At 49.4% G+C, this 27,806-nt stretch overlaps 1 protein-coding gene across 2 annotated transcripts in view; it reads right to left on the reverse strand.

The window, feature by feature from the left end:
• The window catches only part of LOC123354650 (neurotrimin), a 654,629-nt gene that overhangs the window by 400,346 nt on the left and 226,477 nt on the right, over nt 1-27,806 (reverse strand). The gene's annotated exons all lie outside the window — the stretch shown is intronic.

Raw genomic sequence — 27,806 nt, forward strand, 5'->3', positions numbered from 1 at the left:
AGAATTGTCAACCCCAAGCATTTAAAATGAAAGAATCAGACCCTCCCAAATCAGAAGACTGTCTTCAAAATCTTTAAAGTTGATATCTAGGTGTAGCTAAAGAGTGGTCTCTTTTGATTTGCTTTCCAGGTTTTGAAACTTTAAAGTGAACTCAGGTCAATATTTTCAAGCTTTTCGCTGCAACTATGAGAGCTAGAGACATACTTTGAAAATGTCTCTCCTAATCACAGGCCTCCAGGAGCTGGGGGTTTACGAAACATGCCCTTGCAATAACCCTTAGAAAAAAATTAAAACCCTTGATGGATGCACAGTTAATGAAAGAGATGAGAACTTCAGCACTAAAGCAATTGGTCTACTCTCAGTGCAAGTCTCAAAACAACCTTTCACTCCAACCGTACACCTTTCCCCACCCTGCCTACCACCCTTTGATGGAGTGGGAACCCCTTGCTAGAGGGCTAAAGTCATTTCCTCACTTGTAAACTGCACACTTGCATTTAACAATCTTTTCTTTTGGCGTATAAGGGAAAGAGACAGGTTGAATGATTCACCCATCATCTCTTTCTTTACCCCTTGTTCCTAGTCTGTCCAAGCTGCTCTGGGCAGCATGGTCTTTCTCTGGACTAACTGCACCCCAGCGTCCTGATTTGGAGTTAATCTTGCTTGGTTTGAATCAGCATCAAATTTCATCCATTTCCTTTCAGGATCACTTTCTAAAGAGAGCCAGATCATTTCCGATACTATCCCAGACCAGGTTTCATACTGCACTGTGATATCTCAGTGCCTGACCTCTGTGGGCCTAGTGACACTTGAAATCCATCTGGAAATGTCAGCACTTGAATGTGGGTGCCTCAGATTGGAAGCCTTTCCTAGGCCCAGTGATGGATGGATGGATGGATGGATTCATAAATCATAGATTCCAAGCCCAGAAGGGATCACTGCGATCATCTAGTCTGACCTCCTGTGTAACACAAGCCAGAGAACTGCCCCAAAGTAATCTCTAGAGCAGAGCTTTTAGAAAACCACCCAATCTTGATTGAAAAGTTGTCAGTGATGGAGAATCCACCACAACCTTTGGTAAATTGTCCCAACAGTTAATGGAGAAGAGATCCCTGGTGGGTGTATCGGTGGGGTGTATGGGGACAGTAGACTGTGTGAATGGCTAGCTGGCTGGTGGGAATGATGGATATGGGAGCAGACTGACAAACCGACTGCCATTTGACCTTCCTGTCAGAGCATTTCTGCCTACTCCCGTGCTCCCTGAATTTCTGCTTGGCTGGATCGTCACGAGTCAGAGTGTAGCGAGGTCCTTATAGACTGGACATTGGGAGGATAAGCGGCTGCAATATACCCAGCTAGTTCACAGTGAGTGCGAATCATGCCTGAGGTGCTGGCTGGAAAAAACAGGCCCAGGGTGGTCACTGATGGGGGGATTTCAGCTTTACATACACACATGGCAAGAGTGAAAAAATCGCTCACCACCAGGGCTCCGGTTTGCCCCCTGGGGCACGAGACAGGAGCGGGACATTGCCAAGCCCAGCAAGCTCAGCCACTCCTCGGAAAGATGAGGGGGAGAAACTTTGCAGAGCGCTCGGGGTCATGGCTGGGTTTTGGCCTGTCCCTAGGAAGCCCGGTCCCAAGGCTGAGTGCCAGAAATAAGCCAGACCCCACACAGAGAGCTCTCCACCTCCCGACCATGCGCAGGGATTTCACCAGGTGCCATGTCATGAGATCCTAGAGGGCACTCCATGGTGCCTGCCCTGACTCCTGAGTTCAGGCCAGTACTCGGTTGCTGATCTGGGAGACAGAAAACCAGAGAGGAACACAGGGTCTGTCTGAGCCCTGATATCAAATCCCACTTTGATGCATTACAGCTGAGTCTTGCCTCCTCTCTACCATTGTACGAGTACTTCAGGACTTCATTTGCCTAACTCCCAGACAGGACAGGTAATTAGTGAGATCAGCCAGCCAGCCACCCAGGGCCTGCACCGCATCTTCATGGAGGAAGTGGTGGGCAACCGGAGCATCTCAGAAGTTTCAGGGGGTTGTGAGAAGCCCTCAAAACTCAGATGCTCCTCCAAAGCTCTATGATCTGCTAATGGAGCCGGGAATCTCTGGAAAACCCAAATGCCCTTGCTACCCCCAGGTGGGGTGACCAGACAGCAAGTGGGAAAATTGGGACAGGGGGTGGGGGGTAATAGGAGCCTATATAAGAAAAAGACCCAAAAATCAGGACTGTCCCTATAAAATCGGGCCATCTGGTCACCCTATCCCCAGGCTAGGGGATGGTGCAGGCACTGCTGGCCTCATGGCTCTCTACTCATAGCTCCTGAGGGAGCCAGACGTGACTGGAAGATGGAAACGAATGGGAGGATAGAGCCGGGGCAAGTGGCGCTTCTGGGATCTCAAAAACCAGGGTGGCAAGTGAAGGCCGAGTCCCGTGCATTAGTGCTAAGTGAGGGGCCGAGGCACGGCTGCGGAGTGAGCTGCCGCTTTAACCAGTTGTGGAGCTTCTGTGACCACCGCCACTGGAGGGGTTTGTAGGCCGGTGCTTACAGGGGCCGTGCACCTTGGAGTGGAAGGGGTGGGTCTTACAGGGTGAGGAGCTCAAGGGCCTTTGTTCACATCACAAAGGGTAGTGCCAGGCCTCTGGTTGGCCCCCTCAGCAGAGGCTCCTTAGTTTGAATGAGCCACGGAGATGGAACGCGTCTCTTCTCGAGAACATAAGAACGACCAGGGTGGGTTGGACCAATGGTCCACCTAGCCCAGTAGCCTGTCTTCCAACAGTGGCCAATGCCAGGTGCTTCAGTCGAAACGAACAAAACAGGCAATCGTCAAGTGATCCATCCCCTGTCATCCACTCCCCGCGTGTGGCACACCGAGGCTAGGGACACCCACAGCATAGGGTTGCATCCCTGCACATCTTGGCTAATAGCCATCGATGGACCTATCCTCCACTGCTGCCTCCTATGTGTATGTACAGTGCCTAGCACAACGGGATCCTGATCTTGGCTGAAGCTTCTGGGCACCGCTCTAATATAAATAGTATTTCAGCTCCCGGACAACAGGCACATTTTGCTCATCCAGGAGCTGGATTTCCAAGCCCTGGCAGCTCTTGCCAGGAGGTTAGCCCTGCACTTTGCCCTCTGTTGCGCACTGGTGGTCCTGAACCCGCCTGTCCTTGCCCGCAGGTTGTCAGTCTTCCCGCTAGGCAGGCCTTACACCAAAGCTCTGTTGTTTACCACTGCACCTTACCCAGAGCTCACTGTTCGCCCACTGTATTCTCTCCTGACAATTGGCTATGCCCCGGCTTGGCCTGTACAAGGCTGCGGCTGCTCACACATGCAACATGCCCTCTGCTCGCTTCCTTTCTCTTTCTCTTGTTGTATTTCTTTTCTAACCTAGCGCTTCGCTACGTGAGCTCCAGCAATCTCCCAGAAGAAGAGCTTTTGTGCAGCGCCACTGTGCAAAAACAAGGTTGGCTTCAGCTGGCGTTTAGCATCCTGGAACGTGTAATTCTCCACTGCTTGCGAATAATGCGCTGGCACAATGTTCCCAGCCGCTTTCTTTCACTGCATTCTAACTTGGTGTGTGTGTGTGTGCGTGCGTGCATGTGACAAATCGCCTCTTCACCGCGTTCCAATTTGCTGTGTGAGAGAGGGAGAGACAGAGTTAGTATTTATTCCAGTGTGCACATCAGCAAGGATGCGATTGTGCATGTGTGTATTTCTATGTATGCCTCTGAAATTGTGTTTGCTAAAGAGCTTGAGAGAGTGGGCCAGAGAATGGGAGTTAATGTTTGTGTAGGTGCATCTGGAAGTGAATCGCTGTATTTGTGCAAGAGAGGTAACGTGCGTGTCAGTGTCTGCTTCTGTGGTTGTGCGCAACTGTGTGTTGGTTGCGCAACAGTGAGGGTTTGCACGTCAGTGTGAGCCCCTCTGTTAAGGTGCATGCCCTGTGCATGTATGAATGTAACTGAGGGTTTGTCGCTGTTTCTCTCTCTCTCTACCTTGCCTTAACCTGGGATCCCTGGCTGCCTCTGGCCATCTCGACGCAGCCCTGTTAGCCCGGCTCTGACAGACGAAACCTGCATCTGTGCTGGCTCGTGATGGTCCAGTGAGACGGCTTCGACTCTCACAGATGGAAGCAGGGACATGGCAGGCCTGTAGGTGCACAGTACTACGGCCTGCCACGCCAGTTCCACTGGCATGTGCCCCCTGAATGGAGTGTCGGGGGCCAGCAAGCGGGGTAGGAGGGGAACAGACTAGAAAGGGCAGAAGGAAGGAGAGCAAAGGGGGAAGGAAGAGAGAAGTCCTGAAAAGGTAGATTAGGCCTGGAGTGAAGCTGGTGCAGTGGGAAATCAACAGCAACCCTCCCATTGTTTAATGGGAGCAGGCTAAGCCTCTCCCGACCAGCTCCTCCAGCTGGCAAGGCGGGTCTCGGCCTCTCCATCCTCCTGTACTGCTCCCAAACTCTGGCCAGAGAGGCCTTCGAACCAGCAGCCGCCCGTGGTGCCCGGGTCCGTTCCGACTGGTGCTGGACCCTTCGTGCCAGCCCCCCGTTGTGTGCAGATTAAAGCCCAGCAAGCCTAACAGTAACCCCACCCAACGCCCGGCACCGTGCGCCGTCCCAACGGCGCTTTAAACATCAGGCTGCTAAACCCACCGGCCATCCACTCCCCTTAGGCCTTGGCAGGGTCCAACAGCACCGCCTTGACTCCAAAGCGAAAGCATTGAACGGAGAGACAGAACTTGGACGAGGAGGGAGAGGCCCAAGATAAACCCATAACTCTGCTGCCAGCGTGCACGCTGTCTCCCGGATTGAGGACACTGAAGGTTAGAGGAAGAGTTAGTGCTTCACGCTGCAACTGCGCTTGTATAAATTGTGTCCCTCCAACTTATCTCTTTTGTTCTAAGTCTTCAGAGCCGAATGACAGGGGAGAGTGCCAGGCTGGGGAGCTGCCAGTGGCTCCGGCGTAGCTCTCTTTTGCCATCTAGTGCCCAACCCTTGGCACCGCAGGTAGTTCACATCCCAGGTAGGGAGTGTGGAGGCAAGACATACTTTTCCAATGGAAATTTGGAAGCAGGCGGGGCAGGGGAAAGAAGAAACTTGCCGGTGGTGTCCGATTTCTAAAACCTTATGAAGCAGGTGTTTCTCTTGCAGAACTAGAACCAGACATGGTCCAGACCGGGTGCCATAGACCTGACCCTCCAAAGTTGGGGGCATTCAGATGTGATTTGGGTTCTGATGCGTTTCTAGCTATGCAGTGTTGGTGCCAGGATATTAGAGAAATGAGGTAGGTGAGGTCTAATAAAATATATTACCTCATCCGCCATTTCTAAGAAGGCCTTTTCATGCACACATTGAATGGAAGTGAGGAATCCCAAAACCAGACCGATTCAGTCACATTAAAAAATATGGGAGGGATGGTCTTGTGTTTAACACCCAAACCTGGGAGCCAGGACTCCTGGGCCATCTCAAGGTCTGCCACAGACTCACTGTGTGACCTTGACAAGTCGCCGCCCATCTCTGTGCCTCAGTTTCCCCATCTGTAAAATGGGGGAAATCATTTTGATTGCGGATGTAAAAATGAATCTAGCTACATACCTCATTGTGGTCCTGGGAAGCGTAAGTGGTGAATGCTTGCAAACATCCTTTAAAACGTGAAATGGTAATACTTTGCACGTGCATGGCAAGAGCAAGAGGTTTTCCGTAGGGAACTGCTGGATTTCTCCTGTCTGATATTTGTAAATCTACCCTCGACAGATAGAAGCATAGAAACATCATTTGCTATCTACTGTCTCATATCTCATGTTCTCGATATTCACGGATCAACATGTAATAACTCAAATTCGAAAGCATTTTAACTGATATATAATATACAGGCAGCTATTTCTGCAGCTACCATTGGAATGCAGCTGCCTCTGGGGCAGACAGTGGCTGCTGCTTAACAGCTCACAGCAACACTATACATCACTAAAGAACAATCCAATATCCAACTAGAACTGCAGTAGAAATTTGGAGAGACACCACCTAATTACCCAAGTCAAAATTTAAGCCAAGCCAAAGAGGTTAAGCCTCTTAGTTCTCACACAAAGCACCACCCGACCTTAAATGGCCGCAAGCATTCAGGACATTGCCTCAGAAAGACAGGACCCTGCAGAACAGCTGGCCTCTGGCACCCTGCTCAAATGTTGGTTTGTCCCTGACATGAAAGGAACAACGCCATCTCATGAATCCCTAACACCAAGGGCCACAAAGGTGTTGTAGTGGCACTAACCCAGCCTGAGCCTGCTTAGCTTGCAAGATGAGCCGGGATCAGAGCCCATATTGGTCTGGCCCTAGGCAAGATAACCCACTTGGTCTCTGGGGAACAGGGGAGACATCACACCATGCTCTCCGTGGAAGCGAGGCGCTGCTGTCCCCCATTCTGCTCTGCAGAGATGAATGAGCTCTGCTGTGGATACTGAATGTGGTATTTACATAGCTGCTGCGGGACAACTGCCTGTCATCAGCGCGTGTATCCTCGTTGGGGCTCTGGTCTTTTCCCTGCCACTGAAAAGGATCTGCTGTTTTTCAGGCTCCCTTGCAGGCGCTGCACATGCCCGGCTCCGTGGCATGGGAACCCGGGCTGCAGGCGTGCCAGACCACCTGAACGCTGCCATTGCCACAGTGGGTGCTTACAAGAGCCGCCGTGGGTTTATTCACTGCATCTGGCTCTCCACTGTGAAGACCCGCCGCTACTGATGTGCTTTGCAAATAGGTCCCCAGAGTCACAGCCCAGCCAAGCTGGTGAACATGCACCTTCAAAGCCCTGGGTTAATACTTGACAGTGAGCAGTTTCCTACTTATCTGTGGCCAATTCAGCCATCTCGTGGCCATGTGCTGCACTGCATGGCCTCCCGCCTCCCGGTCTCACTACCAGCCCCTCTGGGTCTGGGAGCCTGCTGGGGCAGAGCACTCGGACATACAGGCTGGGAGCGCCTCCTCTGGTTGGCACTTAGTGTGGAGCTGATGGAGCAGCATCCCAAGTGTGTGTGTGTGTAGGGGATCCCGGGGTCCCAGTGGGACAAACATATTGGAGTTTCCTATAAAGCTTCCCCCTCCTAGGGGAAGAGGACTTGGAGGCCCGGATTTCAGAGCAGACAAGGCATCCCGAGCCAATGGATCAAGGGAGCCAGGCAGAAAGGGTCTCCCCAGTCTGCAGAACTGGGCACTAACTGCAGAAATAGCTCCTAGTCACCTTGCCCCCAAATTCCCACAGGGCGAACATGAGTCTACATTGTGAGTTACTGCACGGCAAGCCAGGGGGTGAATGTCCAGCGTGCGGACTTGCTGTGCGGACCCCGCTGCCGCACACTAAATGTTCTGTAGTGTGTTTGGATGCACTCCCGTTTCCAACAGCAGCAGGTCAGAGCAGGGTCAAGTGGCTGGTTAGTGCCGAGCAAGCTGGTGGCTTGGAGATTCACACCCTGGATGCTCACCCTGGAAACTCACCATGTAGACAAGCCCTGCATGCCCTACAGAGTTCTAGGGAAAGAAAATGATACCCATGGAGGTGGCCTTCCTCCCTCTTCCATACAGGCAGAAAAAGATCTGCCCAGAGAGGTAATTAACGAGGGTCACAAAGACAAACTTTCTCCTGGTGCTGGCATCTGGAGTCAGAGATTCCAAAGCCAGGAGGGACCATTATGGTATCTAGGCAGACCACAGACTTTCTCTCACTGGTTCCTACTTTGAGCCCAATCACTCGTGGTTAAACTGGAGCATCTTTTTCAGAGACTTGCAATCCTGGATACGCAGAGGTAGCTTGAGAAAGCAAAAGCCCAGAGGAGAGGTAGGAAAATGAGCTATCCAAATGGTCCGCAAGCGATGGGCTGCTCTGAGATCCAGCCGAGGTGTGAGGTGGTGGTTCGTCTCTCCAAACAAGCTCACGGGCATTATCCCAACTTCTCCTCCCCCTCGTAGAACATGAGATGCTGCTGTAGGGAATGGAAATCAGATCTAGTATACATCACCATTAGATCTCAAAGGGCTTAACAAAGGAGATAAGCCTCAATATCCCATTTTACAGATAGGGAAACTGAGGCACAGAAAGGTGAAGTGACTTGCCCAAGGTCCCCCAGAGACCAGTAGCTGGCAACACTACCTAGGCAATACTACCTAGTAGTCAAGTTAGGCTTCTGCGTGTTTCACAGCTGACCCGTTACTCCTTCGCCAACTTTACTCCTATCCAAAGACTTCCCACCACACACACACATAAAAAAAGATAGACACCCTCCCCCGCAGCCCCAAATCCCATTGCTGAGCCATAGTAACTCATTGCATGGATGGGACATGCCATCTTCTACTCCCCGCACATTTGTAAATATATTGTACACATGGGAAAAAATGGGGAGGAAATGAAGTTGGGACCTTCAGAGATAGATAAAGAGAAGGGTGCAGTTTTGAGAGGGGCTGGACAGGTGATCAGAAGGAGAGAAGAAGGACTATCAAAGAAAGCATGGGAGGGAAAGGATAGCAAGAATGGACGGGGAGTCTGTCAAGGGAAGTTTGAAGCCCTCTGAGCCTTACAAACCCCTGCCATACAGCAAAGGGAGTGGTGAAGAGTCCTGGGCCCCTCCAACCCCATGTAAATGAGAAAAGGCATTGAGAAATGAAGTGGAGTGATTGTGAAGGGCTCTCCGAGAGACTCTTCCAAATCCTTGTGTGTGGTCTCAATGCACCCATCTGGTTGCATATGGGATTAGAGAGAGAACATTGACATCTAGTGGCCACCATCTGTGTTTACAAGCAAATAATAAACCCATTACAGATTAAGATACAAAAAAAATAATATTTGATAATCACAATATACATTTATTGCTAATTGGCTGCTTGATGGGACAGAACATGAGGGCACCAGCTGTCTGCCAGTGCAAACAGTTACGTGGCTTCTATATGTCACAGAATCATAGACTCATAGGACTGGAAGGGACCTCGAGAGATCATCTAGCCCAGTCCCGTGCACTCAAGGAAGGACTAAGTATTATCTAGACCATCCCTGACAGGTGTTTGTCCAACCTGCTCTTAACAATCTCCAATTATGGAGATTCCACAACCTCCCTGGGCAATTTATTCCAGTGTGTAACCACCCTGACAGTTAGGAAGCTTTTCATAATGTCCAACCTAAACCACCCTTGCTGCAATTTAAGCCCATTGTTTCGTGTCCTATCCTCAGAGGTTAAGAAGAAGAATTTGTCTCCCTCCTCCTTGTAACAACCTTTTATTTACTTGAAAATGGTTATCATGTCCCCCCTCAGTCTTCTCTTCTCCAGACTAAACAAACCCATTTTTCTCCATCTTCCCTCATAGACCTTTAATGCTGTCTGAGGATGCTTTTCTTTGGGAAAGTCGTTGGCCCAGGTGAAGGGCCCAATTCTCAGCTCAACTCAGACAGAGCTTCCTCGCGTGCCAGCTGGAGGAGGAGAAATTCAGCATCTCTAAAACCAGGCCCTAAATAGAGTGAGCCTCACAACACCCCCGGTGGGACAGAGGTGACTGAGGACGATGCAACTTGCCTGAGGGAGGCAATGGCAGGGCAGAGAATAGAACCCAGGAGTCCTAGCTCCCAGGTCTGCGCTCACATCACCCCTGTCTCTCTAACGAGCTGAACAAATGTGGAGAGCCTTCGCTAAGCTGGTGAGTGGGAAAGGCTAAGTATCCTTATTAAAATGATGAATGAGAAAAACACAGGCCAGAAAACCCGGTTAACAATATTATTTTCAAATGTCATGGCACGACCTTCCCCTCCCACTCCAAGAACTCCTCGGCGCGGACGTCCCCTCGGCTTTGTACTGCCAAGATGAATTCCCCCTAATGAGGAAGCCGGTCCTTTGACGAGCCCATTTACCATCACATCTCCCGCTTTGCAGGCTGGGAACCTGCTGTTTAGCCAGTACCTGGTTCCCCAGGGCCCTCGGGACGTCTGGGTCCATCAGAGTCTATTAGCCAGGCAGCCCTTGTGGAAGCGGTTCTGTTCCTTTATCAGGTAACCCCTTGGAACGGAGGTGTTATGTGGGTTCCGTGCCAGGCAAGGCTGATCACACAGCCATTGCTGCTACTGCTAATGAGGCCCTTAGGCTAATTAAAAAGACGAGTAAAACACAAAACCATAATGAGGAGCCAGTTTATCAGTCAATCAGAGGACTGGAATATGCCAATAAAAGTTTGAACTCCCTTTTCGCTGGCAGCCTCCCTGTGTCTGCCTAACGCAGCGGGAGTGAAGGCAGGCAAAGAGCTTGGATTCCGTACCAGGACCGGTTAACAGAGCAGGAGATGACCCCTTCCCATCATGCTATCCCTTCATCTGACATTGGGGTAGCAAGCGGCCTTTGGCATTTACTGAGCAATGGGAGAATACGGAGGTCCAGAGAAGTAGCCCAAAACACCAGGAGAGAGTCCAACGAGAACCCTGCCTCTGAACACCCTGCAGCTTTGCGGGAGCTCAGGACATGCACATTTTAAATCAAGATCCAAATGGGCCCAGCTTTAGAGTAAGATGAGCCCAAATACTGGGTCTTGCGAAGTTTTTAAATACCTGATCCTGGATCCAGATGGACAGCCTTGATCTGAAGAGTCATTCGGAACTGGACATCATGATCACGTGTGCTACCATAAGGAGGAAGGATGGTCTAGTGGTTAGCCAGGATTGGGGACAGCCAGGTTCAATTCCCTACTTTGCCCAACACTTCCTGTGTGACCTTGGGCGAGTCACTTAGGTTCTTGGGGCCTCAGTTCCCCATCTGTACAATGGAGATAACAGCACTGCCCTGTCCCACAAGGGTGTTGTGAGGATAAATATATTCAAAAGTGTGAAGTGCTTTGAGATCTCCTGAGGAAAAGTGCTATATCAGAAATAAGTATTATTACTAATAACCAATCCGTTGTTGTTACTATATACAAGTGCCCCCGGCTCTGTCCTTCAGCCCATTCTGCCAAAACGTCAAGGCGGAGAGAAAGGAAAATGGTGAAAACCTCTTGCTGTCTCCACAGCAGCTGGGAGCCATGCTGCACAGCGTGGGTAGCCAGACACGCACTAGCTCTGCTCGAGTTAAGAACATAAGAACGGCCATAGTGGGTCAGACCAAAGGCCCATCTAGCCCAGTATCCTGCCTTCTGACAGTGGCCATTGCCAGGTGCCCCAGAGGGAATGAACAGAACAGGTAATCATCGAGTGCTTCATTCCCTGTCACCCATTCCCAGCTTCTGGCAAACAGAGGCTAGGACACCATCCCTGCCCATCCTGGCTAATAGCCATTGATGGATCTATCCTCCACGAATGCAGTTCTTTTCTGAATCCCATTAAAGACATGGCCTTCACCACATCCTCTGGCAAGGAGTTCCACAGGTTGACTGTGCGCTGCGTGAAGAAATACTTCTTTTTGTTTGTTTTAAACCTGCTGCCTATTCATTTCATTTGGTGACCCCTAGTTTGTGTGTTATGAAAAGGAGTAAACATCACAAGAACTAGGAGTCTAAAAAGAGAGGTGTAGCCACGGTGGCATAAATGGCTGCTCAGGCTACCCACACCCAGGGCTGTGCAGGACTGTATGTGTGTTTGCTTGAGCAGAACTAGCACGGGCCTCCCAGCTGCTTTGCAGATGCATCTCCTGTTAGGGAGGGCGAAGCAGAGGGTTTGGGGAGGCGGTTCCATGGTCAATGTCTTTCAAGGGTTTCCTCTCTGCCTCTCAGGCCCCACTTGCGGATGATCCGGAAAATCTCCAGGGTGTCTTTTCAATACGCAAATGTAAACAGTTAAATCTAAACAGCAGCAGCTGGAGCTGCCATGCTTGGGTGCCCCAGGGCATTGGCCAATCCTGCTGTGAAGTTAAGGCAGGCTGCACGGTCAGGGTGACACACAAAGGGAGGGGGCATTGCTCTGCCCAGGGATGTAGGTGGTGGCTGCTGTAGGGATGTAGCAGTGTTAGGGGAAGGAATGTGCGGCTTTGACTCTCCTAGGAGCAACTGGCAGCTTTGCGGTGTGTTCATCAGGGCTTTTAGCAATACGGCTAAAGCCCTGCTCCACATAGACATCCCAGGTCCATTATGCCACTCCGAGGAAGGTTAAGCCCTTGTATTCTCAGTCAAATCCTACCCATCCCCATTCTACTGCTGCACAATAGTTGGTTACCACTCTTCACCCTAGAGGTGGCTGCATTTCAGGTGCTGCCACAGTGCAGCACCCACTGGCTTGGGCACTTTGAAAGTGCCCCTACAGGGCTCTCCTCTGGCTGCTGGACTCTTCAGTGATGTTCTTCTGCTTTTGAGCCCCATACTGGTTACATTCCAGGGTGCAATCCAGACCAGTGAGGGGTCGAGCCTTGTAACTTTGGGAGCCTCGTGGCACTTTGCCTCTGTTGCTCCCAACTTGGACTGTTCACAACCAGCCTACCAGCATGCAGAGCACGCCCTGAGGATCTGTGTGCCAGACAGCCCTGGTGAAGCAACTCTGATGCCAGCAGCCTGTCTACAGCCACACAGCCCAGCTCTGGCTTCCACCAGCCTGGGTTACCATTTGCAGGGTGACCCCAACACACTGCCAGGCCCAGGTTTTCCCAAAAGCCTGTATTCTGCACTGTCCAGCCGTCTCCTGGACAGTTCCGATACTGAGGTTCATTGCTCCAGCAAGAAGTCAATACTCAGCTCTTGGTTACTTTAGCTGGAGTTACCAACCCGTTCCATTTAAACACAGCACTGGATCGGGTGCGATTAAAAAGAAAACACATATTAACAAACGAAGATTGGATTTTAAGTGAATTCAAGTACGAGAGAGAAAGTTAGAAATGGTTACCGGAAACGTGCAGCTAAGAGTCTAAAATTTAATATAGCAAGTTTTAGTTCAGGGCTTTATTTAAGATGGCCTTTCTTACCCACACTCCTCCAGCAAGATGGACACTGACCCTCTCCTCGGTCAGGATCGCTTCCCAAGGCCCAGGGGTGCTGGTGCCTTTGCCTTCTTAATATGAGAGAGAGAGAGAGAGAGAGAGAGAGAGAGAGAGAGAGAGAGAGAGAGAACTTAGGGTTTTCTGCCCATTTCTTTTATAGTCCAGTGAACCTTTGACATGGATTCTTCTGAAGGTTACCTCTCAAAGCAAAGTATCTCAACTGTGAGGAAGGCAACATGGAGGCTGGTGGTGAAGGAGACTCCTTGCTCTTTCTTCCCCAACTTGTGTTTGCTAAATAGCAAATTGTTCTCTTTCCTACCATCTCCAGGACCCTGTTCATGACTTCTATGAAAACTGAGGTAAACACACATCCCTTTGTTTAGCATAGGCCTCTTTGACCACTTTGCTTAGGCAGGGCTGTCCGGCTTTGAACATGTGCTAACATCACCACACAGGGGGAATTCATAACTGTATGTATAATGTTGCCACTTACATTTTACCGTGAGATTATTGGCCAGCAAGTTATTCATTTTCAAGTGATACTGCACAAGGCATATTTTGTACAAAGGTTATTACAATTGTACCTAGGGTGTGAATACAAGGGTGCATTTAGTCACAATGCACCATACAGCCGGGCCCTCAGGCTACCCTAGCTTCCATTCTCCCACAGAGTGTCTTACGGCTGGATCCCCCTGAACGGCTCCCTGGATAGATCCCGACTGTTACCGTACCACAGGTTTTTTCACAGGGATGAAACTCAGGGTATCTCATAACACGGAGAAGCCCCTGCTGGCCTGGGGTTCATTACCGACTCACAGACTCTCAAAGAGGAGAAGACCCATTAGAGCATTCACCTATCTCCCTGAGATCAGTGCAGGATTATTCCCTACAGAGCAACTGGTCCACACAGGAGGTTAACAATGAGTTTGCTACAGCTGCCAGCTAGGGGTCAGGTCTCTAGCCCAGTGACAGAAGCTCATTCTTTTAGCACGGGCTTCAAAGTCTCATTGTTTCTTTGTGCTGTTGCCTCTTGTCTGATATTTAGATTGTGAACTCTTTGGGGGAGGGGATGGGTTTTTTTGGTCTGTGTTTGTACAGAGCCTAGCACAACGGGTTCTCCTATGCCTTACTGCAATGCAAATACATAATAATCAATCATTAATAACAACACCAGTCCTTCTGAGCTAAGTGGGGCAGGTGATATGTTCCCCGGTGCTCTGTTCAATCTAGTTCTAAAGCTCCCCGGAAGGGGTCTTTCACCACGGTGACTAAGCCACAGACAATGCACCTGGGCCCTCATCTTCAGCTTCCTTTTCTTACCACACCTCATTTCTCCTAGTGCCACTCCTCCCACATGCTGCCCTAAATATGTCCCCTCCCTTCTTGGCATTAACACCCGTTGCTCTGTGGTTTCCCCGTCCCACCTCACTACACAATCCATGCAGCTCCCTGAGCCTTCCTAGGGTTCTTCTGGGAATGTCCTCCCGCTTGGCTGTATCTTTCGGCCAAGCGGGGCCCAGAACTGAATGCACCATTCCAGGTCTGGCCATAGGGAGGGACTGAGCCCCATAAGCCTTTTGCAGCCCAGCATTTAACCCTAAAGTATGCCCCACCAACAGAGTGACTTCTCTCTTCTTGGCTACCTATGTGAGGAGATGACACTGGGAGCTCATTCTCTCATATGCAGGCGGTACCGAACCTCCCCAGCCCACGCAGGCTCCCTCCTCTCCCTCAGCTTACTGTCGGGAAAGCCTCTGAAACAGAGACGCTAATTCAATTACGCTTCCTGCCGCAACTGCTCTGTCAAGCAAATAAATAAATAAAAATTAGAAGGTCATCAAGTTGTGTTTGGAAACCGGCAGATTAGCATGCATCTGCATAGCAATGAAGAGAGAAGGGCCATTTAAAGTGAGCTGGTAATTTCGCCAGCCAAGTAAACTTCATTACCTTTAAGTAGTGCTGCAGGACAAGCACTCATTCACGCCTTTAACTACCCTGGCGCAGATGGTAAATAGGGGCTTTGGGCGAACGGCGGCACCAGACAAGGTGCCCTCATCCTTTGGGAGCCACATCCCTGTGCGGAGGGCAGAAAGCGAAGGGAGAGTCAGGGCTAGGAAGGCAAGGCCGCTTTGCCAAACAAGGGCTCTGTGGCCAGTGATGCCATCACGCCAGGAGGGCTTTCCCAGCCCAAGTTGATGCCATCTGCAGCTGTCCGGTTCTGTACAATCACACAGCTCCTCTGCTCGACACAGGCCCCAGTTAGCGTTCAGGGAAAGGCCGGGCCCATCTGTCAGGTGTTCAAAGGGCCCAGTGCAGGGGCGGTGCCACAGGGCGACCATGTGGCTGCGGAGTGCTTCCTGCTCTGCACCTGGTGATGGCCCAGCGGGCCTGGCTTTGACAGGATGGAGCCCTCTATCTGCTTCCCACCAACAGGCGCTGCGCGGAGTGGGATGGACTGAGCTCCACAGGGTTGAGCTGACATTCAGTTTGGAGAGAGGCAGGATGCTCCGAGTACGTCCACAGAGCGGCTCTGTATCTCGATACCAAGCCAATGGTAGGGTTTGATCCGCCCTGTACTCCAGTGGTGAGTGAGCATTACAGGTCCCACTCCGTGCCCAGTCCATAGCGGATATGAGCCTGTTACAGGCCCAGCGGTGGAGCTTCAGCTCAAGCTAGAGCCGCTTACGCCTTCAGCTCTGGAGGTCCCTGGTTCAACCAGGTTCCCCCCTCGCTCCTGAAACAGGAGCAGGGCCGACAGGGAAAGGCAGGTGTTTAGAGTGAAAGGGGCCCCACCAAGGATGGAATCGGGTGCTATCTAGCAGAGATCAGGAGGCCAAAGGGAGCTCCTTCACTTCTCCTAGACACAGCTGGACCGGGGTCAAGCTGCTTTTTCCCTTGCCCTGCCAATCTGAACAGCACCAATCTTCACCCACCCTGATTGCCCTGCCAGGCCCTTGGGGAAGCCCCACAAGCTGATTCTTTGGGACTCGTTCCACATAAACCCTGTCTTTGATCAGGAGCAGGGCGGGGCCAACCCGCAGATCCCCACTCCAGCGGAGACAAAGGGTGCAAGGAACAATCGTCTAGGGTGAATCCGTTTAAATCAGAGGCAAAACTTGCATGGATTTCAAGGGGACTAGGATTTCCTCTCTTGAGGCTCGTTCCTTTCAGCCCTGGCAACTTGTTTCTATCAGTTTACATCCCACTGCTGTTTGCAAGGCTGTTCACAAGGGAGAGGGACAGAGGCAACAGAAAGTCTCACATAATGCCAGGACTCCAGAAGCTGGGGCTTTAAGGAACACACCGAATATCGCAACACTTGTGATACAGTCGAGAGCAGGCAGCACTGAATTCTCCTATATATGTAGAGATCCGTGCACACCCAGGGGACTGGAAGCCTATGTCACAAGTGTAAGCACAGACCCCCCCACACACACCCCTACACACACACACACACACACTCTACACGTGGGAGAGAAGCTCACACACGCCTGCAGATCCACAGACTGGACAGAAGCAGGCACTCTCCCTACATGAGTTAAGGAGCGGGGGGAGAGGGGTTACCCAAGCCAGGCAAAGCTGGGGTTGCTCTCGCTCTGTTTTTGCCTCACCCCGGCATTGCAAACTCCCCCTCCCTCCCCATCCCAACGCCTGCTTTCCAAGCCTTCTCTTCCAGAGAGATGGCTTCAGCGTACCACGTGTAGCCACCAGAGGCTGCTGTAGCCCCACATTCCTGTCCCCGTCTCTCCATTAAATGTGACACCTGATTTCTCTGTGCTGTTATGTGTATATTTATTTCCAATGAGGTCAGGAGTATCAAGGTTGTAAAATAACATATTTTCACTCGTTGTCTTCCCAGATCTCATACGAAGCGCTTCCAAAGTCAATTATCTTCTGGAGGCTGTGCTCCCCCCACCCCCTCCCCTGGCTCAGCTCTGCCTTTCAGCACATCACCCGCCTGACACCAGAAGGCTGGGGAATGAAAAGGCGGGGGGAAGGAAACATATTTCCCTGATGTGGGACATCAAATCTCAAATGACACTCGGTATAAAAAGACAATCGTCAGCATGAATGCTGCAATTATCTACACAACAGCCTGGAGCGTCAGATAAACAGAGGCTGGCAATGCAGTAAGTGGGAGCTTGCCTGTAGCCAGTGCTGCCGCACAGCACCCTCTGCTGAAAGAGGCTGGGAGGACGGTAGCAGGAAATAACGACTGCACCCGGTGCTTCTATGCCATTCCTTATAGCACCCCCTGCCGAGAGAGACTGCAGAGTATCAAACCAGAAATGTAGGGCTGTAAGGGAAGTCATCAAGTCCAGCCCCCTGCGCTGAAGCAGGACCAAGTTAACTTAGACCATCCCTGAAAGGGGTTTGTCTAACCTGTTTTTAAAAACCTCCAGTAAAGGGGATTCCACAACCTCCCTTAGAAGCCTATTGCAGAGCTGAATTACCCTTCCAGTTAGAAAGTTTTTCCTGGTATCTAACCTAAATCTCCCTTGCTGCAGATTAAGCCCTTTACTTCTTGCCCTACCTTCAGTGGGCTTGAAGAACAATTGATCACAGTCCTCTTTATAACAGCCCTTAACGTATATGAAGATTATCAAGTTCCCCTCAGTCTTCTTTTTTCAAGCATAAAGAAGCCCAGTTTTGATGTTTTTTTTTAACCCTTTCCTCATTGGTCAGGCTTTCTAAGTATTTTTATCATTTTTGTTGCTCTCCTCTGGATGATCTTCAATTTGTCCACATATTTCTTGAAGTGCGGCGCCCTGAATTGGACACAGTACTCCACCTGAGGCCTCACCTGTGCCTACTAGCATGGAACAATTACCCCCCGTCTTACGTACAACACTCCTGTTAATACACCCCAGAATAATGGTCTTTTTTGCAACTGCAAATTGTTGACTCATATTCAATTTGTGATCCATTATAACCCCCAAATCCTTTTTCAGCAGTACTACAACCTAGCCAGTTATTCCCCAGTTTGTAGTTTTGCATTTGATTTTTCTTCCTACGTGTAGCATTTTGTACTTGTCTTTATTGAATTTCATCATGTTGATTTCAGACCAATTCTCCACTTTGTCAAGGTCACTTTGAATTCTGATCCTGTCCTGCTGTGTGCGCTTGCAACTACTTCCGGCTTGGTGTCATCTGCAAATCTGCATGCTCTCCACTCCATTATCCAAGTCATTAGTGAACATATTGAATAGTACGGGACCCAGGACTGACCTCTGCAGGATCCCACTAGATACACCCTTCCAGCTGGACAGCGAACCATTGATTACTACTTTTTGAGTACGGTCTTTCAACCAGTTGTGCTCTCACCGAGATCACATTTCCCTAGTTTGCTTATGAGAAGATCATGTAGCATGATGTCAGAAGCCTTACTAAAATCAAGGTATATTACATGTACTGCTCCCCCCATGCCCTCATCCACTAGGCCAGAAACTCTGTCAGAGAAGGAAATTAGATTGGTTTGGCAGGATTTGTTCTTGTCAACTCCATGTTGGCCATTCCTGATCATTCTGTTCTCCTCTAGGTGCTTACAAACTGATTGTTCAATCATTTGTTCCAGTATCTTTTCAGGAATCAAAGTTAGGCTGACTGGTCTATAATTCCCTGGGTCCTTTCTGTTCCCCTTTTTAAAAAATAGATACTTGCCCTTCTCAAATCCTCTGAGCCATCACCCATCCTCCAGGAGCTGTCGAAGATAATCACTAACCATTCTGAGATTGCTTCAGCTAGTTCCTGAATTACCTTAGGATGAATTTTGTCAGGCCCTCTCAATCTGAATACATCTAACTTCTCTAAATATTCTTTACCTTGTTCTTTCCCTATTGTGGTTTCATTCCTTCCCCCTTGCTGTTAATATTAATTGTGTTGAGTATCTAGTCATCATTAACCTTTGTAGTGAAGTCTGAAGCAAAATAGGTACTAAACATCTCAGCCTTCTTGATGTCATCAGTCATTAGCTTCCTTCCCTGCTGAGTAGAGGGCCTTCACTTTCCTTCACCTTTCTCTTTTGTACCCAGTGTATTTAAAAAAAACCTGTTTTTAATTGCCTTTTATGTTTCTTGCTAGGTGCCACTCATTTTGTGCCTTAGCTTTTCTCATGTTGTCCCTACAGGCTTGTGCTATTCTTTTGTACTCCTCCTTGGCAATTCGCCCAGGTGTCCACTTTTTGTAGGATTCCTTTTGGATTTTCGGGGGATTAGGAGCTCCTGATGGAGCCATACTGGCCTTTCATTATTCTTCCTATCTTTCCTTTGCGTCAGGATAGTTTGCAGTTGTGCCTTTAATACTGTCTCCTTGAGAAATGGCCAGTTCTCCTGAACTCCTTTACCCCTTCCTTAGATTTTCTCCCCAGGGGACCTTACCTACCAGTTCTTTGAGTTGGTTAAAGTCTGCTCCTTTGAAGGCCACGGTCCTTATTCTGCTGCTTTCACTCCCTCCTTTTCGTAGAATCATGAGATCTGTCGTTTGATGGTCACTTTCACCCAAATTGCCTTCCCCCTTCAGATATGCTATCAATTCCTCCCTCTTGGTCAGAATGAAGTCTGAAATGTGTGTTCCCCAGGTCACTTCCTCCACTTTCTGAAACAAAAAGTTGCCCCCAATACCTTCCAAGAACACATTGGGCATTTTGTGTTTGGCCATATGACTTTTCCAACAGAAATCTGAGTAGTTAAATTTAGGCAGGCTGTCTGTCCGGTTAGAAACTAGACAGTTCCGGTTTTGGATGGTTTGTCCTCCATCCAGTATGGAGACAAAACTGGATGTGCTTTGGTCTAATACTGGACAGGAGACCCCATTTTGAAGATTACACCACTCCGCCCCCATTGGTGTGACCTTACACATGCTGTATGTGCAAGGTCATGCCAGTGCAGGCACAGTCATGCCAGAGGGGACATATATATATTCTTGCTGTATAATGCAACACATGCTCCCTTTTTCCCCCTGCCTGTCCTTCCTGAACAAGTTATACCCCTCTCTACCAATATTCCAGTCATAAGATTTATCCCACCAACTTCCTGTGATGGCAATTAAGTCATAATTTAGCTTATGTACCAAAGCTTCCAATTCTTCCTGTTTGTTTCCCATGCTTCTTGCATTTGTGTATAGATTGTTGAGCAGATTCCCACACTGATTTTCCCTCTTTTTGCTCCTATGACCTAATTGTAATTGTCCGTACCCACCCCTCAATGTCTAGCTCTCTGTTAAGGCTGATGGCTTTTTTATGCTTACCTCTGGTCTGTTATCACTTGTCCCCTTTGGCTACAGGAGAGCTGGGAGCTCCCCCATAGCCAGTGCTGCCATGCAGCATGCCCTGCTGAGAGACACTAGGATTGCAATAACGGAACTAGCCCATAGCTAGTGCTCCCTGCCATTCCATACAGCACCCCCTGCTGAAAGTGACTGGAACTACAAGAGCTGTGAGCTCCACCATAACCAGTGTTCCTGCACAATTCCATACAGCCTGCAACAGGCCAGTTGTACCGTAGCGGTGAGTTGCCCATAGCACGTAGCAGTATGCCTAGGCCATTCCCAGCCAGTGACTCCTGTTCGGACAGACTGAGCTCACAATACGCGTGAATTCCCCCCGAGCGCCTTTAACTCCGTCACTTCTGAGATTCCATCCCAGAACCACCTCAAATAAACCTGCTTCTGGTTCGCTCCGTAAAACACAGCCCACTCAGTACTTCACAGTGAGAGCAATCTAGGACTCAGGCCTTCCTGCTTCAAATCTCAGGCATCTACTCCTTGGACTAATGGAGAATCCCCATCAGCTAGCAATAGTAAAGGGCGTATGACACACAGTTCTGAACTCCTCCAGTGAGGGCAGTGGAAACTAGCCAGTTCAATGCAATGTTTACCAACTTCCCAGCGTTGTTGCAGCACACTTTGCAATCCTTGCACCAAAGATAACATTGAGAGGCCAAGAAGTTATCATTTCAGATGCCTGCGGAGCAGCAAGAGGGGAAGTGCCCTCTGCGGCTGGGAACAAGGCAGTGGGAGAACCAGCTGAAGATCAGAAACGCTGTAGAGATCCCCAGAGATCAGAAAGTACCAGCAGTCCTGTTAAGCACTGCTGTAAATTGAGGCTGCCCTCATAGTGTCGAACCCAATTCCCATCTCAGTTACATCAGTGTAAATCAGGGAAAACTCCACTCAAGTCAGTGGAGTTTCACTGGTGTAAAATTAACCTGCAAGGAGAATTAGGCCCATTATATTTCTATTGCAAATGATTGTCAACCGCAGTGCCCCCTCTAGAAAGCTGCCACAGGCTGCTACATCCACATCTCCATTGTCTAGCCTCACCACTTAAAGGAACAGTCCCAGCAACAGAGGAAAGAGTGAATGGAGAGAGAGAGAGAGAGACCAAAATCCAACTGCCTGCCTGAAGCTGAATGGGGAGATGGGAAACATACGTGCTGGACTTGTTTCTAAAGACAGGGGCAGTGCACGGCTCTGTGCCCGAGACCTCGGGGTAGAAAGCTTTGAATTAAGGTTCCCAAATACGCGTGTAATTTAGATTGAATGAGACAGCCTGCATTGTACGCTACATACATAAATATCACATTGATTGTAAGGCTCAGATTAAGGAAGGATTAATGCCCTGGCTCAGATAGGGTGTCGGCTGGATCTCATGCTGATTAAACCTCTGTGAATCAGATGAGATATCTCACTGGTGCAGGAGAGTTGACTGAAATGGATCTCGCATTCCAGGCTGGCGTTTCTCATATCTAGGGAAGTTTGATTCTCCGCTCATTCCCCCAGAGCCGGGGGGTCTGAAAGCCACTGCACCCCCATCTACCAAGCGATCAATTGCCTCATCAGTCTTTGACCTGTTTTAATCTGTGTACGATCACAGCTGTGCTCCAGTGCAGTGCCGGGGAATCAGGGCAAAGGCATTGCGTTACTCAGGACTGGAGGGCAGAGAAAGAGCTATCATCCTCATCATTTCTATCACAATAGGGGCCTCAACCTTGATCCACAGACTCACTGTGCTAGGTGCTGTTCACACACACACACACACACACACTCTCCCTGCAGCTCGGGCAGCCCCTGGGCCAGCCACACTGACCATGCTAAGGCGGTCTCAGACCGCCTGGTTCCACTCCCCAGCAGCAGTGGGGGTCCCAGGCTGCCCCCCCAGTGCATGTGTGGTACCCCCCAGAGCACCCACGGTGCCCCCAGGCCATCCCCTGCCCAGACCACCCAAGGTTTAGTCAGGGGTATATCGTACAAGTCACGGACAGGTCACCGGCCGTGAATTTTTGTTTGCTGCCTGTGACCTGTCCATGACTTTTACTAAAAATACCCATGAGTAAAATGTAGCCTTAGTTATAAGACTCATAGCCTGGGGGGTTATCCCCATTTTAAAGACGGGGAACTGAGGCACAAAGAGACTAAGTGCCCAAGATCACACAGGAAGGCTGTGACAGAGCCAGGAATTAACCCTGATCTTGTGAGTCCGTACTCCTAAAACTACATTGCCCCACTAAGGAAAGTGCTTGGCCTTCAGGCCTGGAGTTCCACATGCCCACCTGTCCAGCAAGGGTGAAGTCCTATAAAGTCCCTTCCCTGAATGGATTTGAAAGGGCCAGGACTGTACTGAATAAACTGTTCTCCCATTTCTCTGCCTTCCCCAACACACACACACACACCCTGCCTCACAGCAATGTGGCATCTAAACTAGCAAACCACACAGCCGGTAGTCAGCAGTCATGGCAGCTGCAGGCAAGACGGGGCTCTGGAATCATTACTGTCATCTCATCTTGCTCAGAGCCGCACAGCGCAGGTGGCAGGTGAATTACAGTTCTGGGGCTTCTAGTGTATCATTGAGAGAGTATGAAAAGCCCAGTGAAACCCCCTATGGGCCCAACCACCCCCTTCTGTTACAGGGAGGCACCCGGGCCAAGAGAAGGAACCTAAGACTTAGAAGATTCCCAGCAAGGAAGCCAAGAATAATAGCTCACTTGTTTCATCAATAGATCTCAATCACTTCACAAAGGGAGGTCAGTATTATTAATACCATATTACAGATGGGGAAACTGAGGTATGGAACAGTTAAATGACTTGCCCAAAGTCACCCAGCAGCCAGTGGCAAAGCCAGGAATAGAGGCCAAGTCTCCTGAGTCCCAGTCCAGTGCTCTATCCATTAGGACACTGACTGGAAGAGTAGCAGGCTAAGGACAAAGGGCTATATAATTCTCGGAGACCCAGATGTGATGGACAAGCAGGGATGGTGGGAGCACATTGCTACACAGGATGCCACTCTTGCAATGGGAAATGACCCCCATATTGACAGCACATGGCTGGGATTATAAAAGCAAGCTACTGGATTTATTATAGAGGTGGGGAAACTGAGGCAGGTGAAATCCAAGTCAGAGCCAGGAATAGAAACCGGGAATCCTGAACTCCTCACCCCCAATTTCTATCCTAGGTCCATGGACCCCCAGATTCCAGTACTGACTGTGATGGTTGAACTTGCCTCTCCCCTCCAATACAAAGTGAGCAGCAAAGCTTCCAGTTAGCAGCGCCCTCTCCAAGCCAGGGCTGTCTCTGCAGAACTCAGACACACACAGCTATCAAGCATCCTCCCTCCAAAATTCAGAACAAAATGAACATGTGTGCATGGTGACCCCTTGCATGGTCTGAAATGGAGATTTTCAGCACCATGGCACAAGTCTCAATTCATATCTGCTAGAGTCGTCATGCTATTAACTGGAAACAGTAGTAGGTTGTTATCCTTTCGTGGGCCAGGCTCTCGAGGAAGACAAGATGTGATGCACAGTTGCCCATTGATGTGCACTGCTGCCCTCTGCTGGAATAGCAGAGTACCTCCTCAACATGCCCCTGCTCCCTGTGGAAATACTCCTCCTCCTCACTGATTTTTGGAGACTGAGTTCAAATCCCATCATCTCCGCTCATGGAGACAATAGCTATTGCTAGAAAAGAGAGCACATGGCCTTGGAACTTGTTCCCTTTTTCTCCACTCCACTTCCTTTTGTGTCAGCCAGGCCTATAAGGCCTGATCCAAAGCCCAAATTAGGTCCTTTCCATTGAATTCAATGGTCATTGGAGCAGACCCTTACAGGGTATGCATCACAGACAATTGCAGCCCATGGCAGCGAACCACCAAACCTGGGTCAACAGACTCATGCAAGCTCCGGCCCAAGCTGTAATGTCTACAAGGCTATATTTAGCGTGGTGGCACAAGCCCTGCGAGCCCAAGTCAGTTGCCTGCTGTGGGGTGGGTAGACACATGCAAAGAGGCAGACAAGGATAGATCCCACCCGATCAGTTCCTCTGAATGCAAAGGGGACCTGTGAGAGCATAATGGGTGGATTTGTTCTGTGGCTTTTAAAAGATTCTGCTGTGGCTGGATAATTATCATTGTGTATTTCCCAGCATAATCCTGGCTTGTTTCTTGCCTCCTTTCTCTAACCCGAGTGCCCAGCAGACCTGGCAAATGGTTATATATATATAGAGAGAGAGAGAGAGAGAAAGAGAAAAAAATGGTTCTTTTTTCTTGCGTCTCATCTCCCTGGATTATTATTATTTGTGAGCGTAACATAATTTAACAGCACAATAAAGAGCCTGGGAGTCAGGGATTAGAAATTGCTCCTCGACTGTTTTTCATTCCTCCCCTCCCAACTTTTGTTATGCAGTCGCCAGTCAGATAGCGGCAGGACAGCAGCAGAGACCAGCATATTCATAAATATGGAGAAAAGGAGGAACTCGAGAGGCTGCATTGCTCAGGCTCTCTGTCAGGTGCTTGGCCAACGCACACGCCTCTCTGCCCACTCTACGCGGGGGAACTGGGAAGCAGACAGTTGCCGTGTGGCGAGGGATTGTTGTGGGTGAGCAGGAAAGGACAATGACATCCCTCTCCCTCCTCCACACACACACACATTTCCATCTGGTTTATTCGCACCCCAGGGGCAGGAAGACACCCTAGGAGCAGGAAGAGCCTTTTAGAGATGGGGGAAATTTTTCAAAAGTACCTAGGTGCCTTAGGAGCCTATTCGCCGAGCTGGAGATGTGCTTCTCAGCTCGAGAAGACATACCCAGGGCAGCTCTGATGGAGCGAGCGTGACAAATACAGAGTGCAGCCACAGTGCCACAAAGGCTGGGTGGGGCTAGCCACCCCAATTACGAGCTTGCCCAACATGCTAGGTACATACTTCGCCTTTCCTGCTGCTTGTGCCACCACGGCTCTGCTCTATTTTTAGCACGCTCTCTTGCTCAGAGCTAGTGTGGGTAGGTTGCCTCAAGCCGGAAATTATACCTCCTGCTCCAAGTGTAAACACAGCCAAAGTCCCGTTTTCAAAAGAGGCTCTTAAGAGACGAAGGGTCTATCTACACAGCAACCAGAGGTAGGACTGCCGCACACGTAGACTTGGATCTGGCGTGCTTGAACAAAAGCCGTGAAGCCGCAGCAGCACGGGGCTGTCCGAGCCCACACGGGGCCCTAGATACAGATGTGAGCGGCTAGTCTGTGCTGGTGAGGTAATTGGAGCTAGCTAGATGAAAGCGTCTAGCCATAATGCAGTCACGCCTTTGACTGCAGTCTCATTGGAAAGAAATGGAGCTTAGCCTCGTTAAGTGACTACGGCCTGGTGTACATTTGTAACTTCTACTGGCCAGGAGTGTGGCAAACTCCCCCCCCACATGCCTGGCAATATAGCTGTTGACAAAAAAACCCGCATAGACACAGCTACGTAGAGAGAAGAGGGCTTCTGTCAGCATCGCTACCGTCGTTTGGGGAGGTGGTGTTCCCACATTGGCGGAAAAAACTCCTCCTTTTGTTGTAGGCTGCGTTTACACGATGCGGCTGTGCTGACATAAGTTCTGTGGTGTAGTCATAAGCTACGTCTACACCATAGCTGCTACAGCAGCATAGCTATGATGTTGCAGCCGTAGTGCAGACACCTCCTACATCAATGGAAGGGGTTTTTCACTGTTGTAAGCAATCCATCTCTCCAGGAGACGGTAGCTATGTCGACAGAGGGATTCTTTTGTTGACCTAGCTGTGTCCACAGCGGAGGTTAGGTTGGCCTAAGTACACTGCACAGGGTGCACAATGTTTCACAGCCTTGGGTGACGACTAGATCCGTCTAAATTTTTAAGTGAGGGTCAGGCTTTAGCCCAGTGGCTCGCAACCTTTGCAGACGACTGTACCCCTTTCAGGAGTCTGATTTGTCTTGTGCACCCTCAAGTTTCACTTAATTTAAAAACTACTCATCAGACATAAAAATACAAAAGTGTCCCAGCACACTCTTACTGAAAAACTGGTGACGTTTTCATTGTTTACCATATAATTATTAAATAAATCCTTTGGAATATAAATATTGTGCTTACATTTCAGTGTAGAGTATATAGAGCAATATAAACAAGTCATTGTCAGTAGGAAATTTTAGTTTCTACTGACTTCACTGGTCCTGTTTAGGTAGCTTGTTGTAAAACTAGGCAAATATTTACATGGGTTGATGTACCCCTGGAACACCTTAGCGTACCCCCAGGGGTACACGTATCCCTGGCTGAGAACCACTACTCTCGCCTAAGTCCCTTCTGAAAATGGGACTTAGGTTATTAAGTCACTTTAGTACTTCTGACAATGTTACCTCTGCTCTGTGTGATTTTCATTGTTTTTTGTCTGCTTTTACTGATTTCTCTATTTTGGTTCTAGGTGTGATTTGTTTAAACTGAAATAGTAATACCAGAACAATTGTGTGTGGACAGTTATACTGGTATAAAAGTACTTTATAATGGTATAGCTTATTCCCCTTCCCTTATAGGAATAAACTCTACTGGTTTAAGCTCTTCTATACCAGCATAACTGTGTCCACACTAGGGAGCTGAACTGCTTTAACTATAGCAATTTCAAACCAATATAGTTAAAGTGATAAAGATGTATGCATAGAAGTCATTATAAGAAGCACCACAATTATTATTATTCATGTTGCAGTTGCATCTAGAGGGCTGAGTTCAGGTCCCCATTGTGCTAGGAGCTGTACAGACACAGTTTCTGTCCTGAAGAGCATAACTAGACAAGACAGTTACAGGATGGGAAACTGAGGATGGAAGTGTTGTGCTCAAGGTTACTGGCAGTACCAGGAATAGAACCTAGGTCTCCTGACTCTCAACCCAGTGTCCCATCCACTGGATGCTGCTGTTTCTGATGATATAACACTGATACTACTCCTTAGTGACTTTGGACCAGATTCACTTCCATGGAGTAAGTTACATGGCCTAACGCTGCCCCCTTCCTCCATGGGGGTTCCACTTGGAAACAGGGCCAGGAGCTTTAACTCATCATGCATAGCGGCTGTACTAGCAGAGACTGCACCGAATGAACTCATTCCCAAGCTGACCTGACCATTTCCTCTTCTCACCTATATCCTGGGGTCGTGCCAGTCTCCTTCTGCCCCCTGTGGTGGAAGGAGAGGTTGCTATTGCATGCTCCAAAAGAGTTGGAGAACCCCTAGGTGAGAATAACCCACCTGCTCTGCTCCAGCTGTAATATGACTTTTAATTCCTCTCCTCCTCTATTATTCATCATTTCACACTGTAACGGTGTTAGATCCTGCAAAGAGCTTTTAGAGGCAGGTTGGTATGAAAGACACTGTACAAAATCAAGTTGTATTGTAGAGTAATTGTACCTGGAAGGTACAGAAGCAGCTGTGACCAAATACCATGTGTTGGCTCTTTGAAATGTGCGAGAAGCCACCTGAACATGGCAGGAATAAAAACAACAAAGGAGAAAACTGGGACAACCTTTTTAACACCCGGGACCGGGCGGAGGTGGAAGCAGCTGCCAGTGAGAAGGGGAATGGAATGATTTCCCCCATCCATCTGCGGGCATCTGCAAACTCC

This window comes from Mauremys mutica, chromosome 22 (assembly GCF_020497125.1).
Source record: "Mauremys mutica isolate MM-2020 ecotype Southern chromosome 22, ASM2049712v1, whole genome shotgun sequence".
Classification (NCBI taxonomy): domain Eukaryota; kingdom Metazoa; phylum Chordata; order Testudines; family Geoemydidae; genus Mauremys; species Mauremys mutica.